This window comes from Triticum aestivum, chromosome 3D (genome assembly GCF_018294505.1).
Source record: "Triticum aestivum cultivar Chinese Spring chromosome 3D, IWGSC CS RefSeq v2.1, whole genome shotgun sequence".
Lineage (NCBI taxonomy): Eukaryota > Viridiplantae > Streptophyta > Magnoliopsida > Poales > Poaceae > Triticum > Triticum aestivum.
The window spans coordinates 2887813-2890380 of NC_057802.1; the positions used below are offsets into that span (position 1 = coordinate 2887813).

The 2568-nt window shown below is 55.9% G+C and overlaps 1 pseudogene; it reads left to right on the forward strand.

The window, feature by feature from the left end:
- The first annotated feature begins 431 nt into the window (after positions 1 to 431).
- LOC123081088 (putative serine/threonine-protein kinase-like protein CCR3) overlaps positions 432 to 2568 on the forward strand; it is a 29300-nt pseudogene continuing 27163 nt past the window's right edge.

Consider the following 2568-nt stretch of genomic DNA (forward strand, 5'->3'; position numbering starts at 1 on the left):
TGAAATTAACTTAGATGGGTTGCCTTATGAACCGGCTGATCGAAAGATAATTTCAGAGTACAGAAGAAATCCAAAGATGCAAGATGAGATTAGGCGTAGATATTTAACAAGGAAACCTTGCAGGCCATCATCTAATTTTGATTACCCGTAGAGGAAGGTTGGAGAGACTCAACGTAGAATTAATCCAGAATAATTTGATGTATATGGTCGTTCGCTTGAGTATAGTGCCAAGTTGCATAAGGCCTTTTGTTTGTGCTGATACCTTTTTATAGATTATAATGAAGAACAAACTGGAAGTGATGCATTTGCAATTAATGGTTGGAAAAAAGGAGTCAAATTCTCATAAAGAGTGAATGAGCGAACCCAGTGGCCAAATTTTCTGGCTCCGCCCCTGCGCAGACCAGTACATTGTACACTGTCATTGAGCCATCATGGCGACGCTTGCGGTTGTGGGTCATGCGGCGGCGGTGACGCAGCTCGTCGGCAACGCGTTCGGGCTCATCTGCAAGATCAAGCGGGCGGTGGAGACGGCGCGCCAGAACAAGCTGGAGTGTGACCTCATCGCGCGTCGCGTGCCCACCATCAACGGGGTACTGTCTAGCCTACCGCAGGAACCGGAGGTGGTTCCGCCACTCAAGGAGCTCAACGGCACGCTGCAGGAGGCGCACGACATGGTCGTCGCTTGCCGGGATCGGAGCTCCGCCAATCTGTTCTTCAGGTCCCGCCGCCACGCCGAGTGCTTCACCCAAGTCAACCTCAGGATCATGTCCGACATCAGCGTCCTCAATCTCTGCCTCCTCAACATCATCGCCCGGCGGCAGACGACAACGACGATGGCCACGGTGCCGTCGTCGGAGTCCTGCTCTGGCTACCTGCAGCAGACTCACATGGTGGTGGTACCCGATTGCCCGAGGATGTTCACGCTAGCCGAAATTTCGGCGGCGACCAACAACTTCGTCGTCGAGCTCGGCGGAGGCTGCTCGGGGAAGGTGTACAAGGGTCGTCTCCGCGACGGCCCGGAGGTGGCCGTGAAGGTGCTGGACAAGCACGGGCGACAGGACGTGGAGCACGTGTTCGTGACGGAGCTCGAGATCCTCTTCCCCCTCCGCCACGATCACATCGTGCGGCTCGTCGGACCCCATGTTCGTCTACCAGCACGAGCATATGAGTAACGGCACACTTAGAGACCACCTGGTGCACGTGGGCCTATGCACGCGCACGCGCGTCACTACCAGAATAACTGCTTGCGCCGACAGCCTCATCTATACCGACGGCCCCCGTCGTCATAGATGGACCTATACCGACAGCCAAGGACAGGCCGTAAGCGTAGAAAAGCCGTCGGCATACATCCATCTATGCCGACGGGGCCGTCGGCATAGACGAGGCCGTCAGGACTGCTCGAGATACGCCTACGGGGCCCGTCGGCATAGGCGCGGCCGTCGGCATAGCCCGGGCCCACCTACCCGGTCAGCGCTGACCGTTTGACGGCGTTGAAACTACGCCGACGGGGGTAACGGCGGCCGTCGGCATATCTATGGCAGAGGTATGCCTACGGCATAGCCGTCGGCATAGACCTGGCCCATGCCCCTCTGCCACGTCATCGATTCGTGTGCGCAGCTATGCCGACGGCCTTGCCGTCGGCATATTTTTATTTAGTTTTATTTTTAATTTTTGCTTTATACTATCTATGGCAAAGGTATGCCTACGGCATAGCTGTCGGCATAGGCCCGTTTGCCACGTCATCGATCTGTGTGCCATGCCACGTCATCAATCCGTGGGACTACACCTCCGTGTGTGCAGCCGTCGGCATACATTTATTTTACTTTATTGTTTTATTTTTACTTCATTTTTTATTTTTACTTTATTTTGTTATTCTTACTTTATTTTAGTTTTTGTTTTTGCATAAGATAATTATGCCTTATCTAAAAAACATTCCCCGATGGTATATCGATTGCCCCCCGTTACGAACGTCGCTATCGCCGTGTCATGGAGGGGGGAAACGGTCGACGCGGACGGAATTCTGGTTGGTGGGGGGATTCGGGGTGTAGCTATGTCACCGAAACATCGCACGGGTCCCGATGCATATCTGAAAGTGTTCAGGCATGCGTAGACGCCCGTCTTGGGGCTCCGTGGTGTGCCCCCCCTTCACGCAAGGCAGTGCCGTCACTTGGAGCGGGCCAAACCCCGGAGACGCGTGGCGCCTATTCGGACATGCCACCACACCGTACGGCATGTATGAGGTCCCGGTGCGACGCTCGGGTGGCATTGCTACCCCCGTAGGCCACCCGTCCCGCCTAACCCTGTAGCGTTTGACCACGGGATCTAGCCCTTTGACTTTGCACGGACGGGCTTTGAGCCGTGGACCTATCCACCCGGTTGTGTTAGGTCAGCCCATAGGAACACTTTGGAGCAACATCCGGGCCAGACCCACAGCAAGATCCCCTCCGTGTAGACCCGACGCGTCTGTTTCCCCCTCCAGGTGCCGGCGGCGGCGCCGTCCGTGAGGGGGGGCACACCCTGGAGACGCGTGCGGCCTCTTCGGAGATGCCACCACACCACCCCGCATGT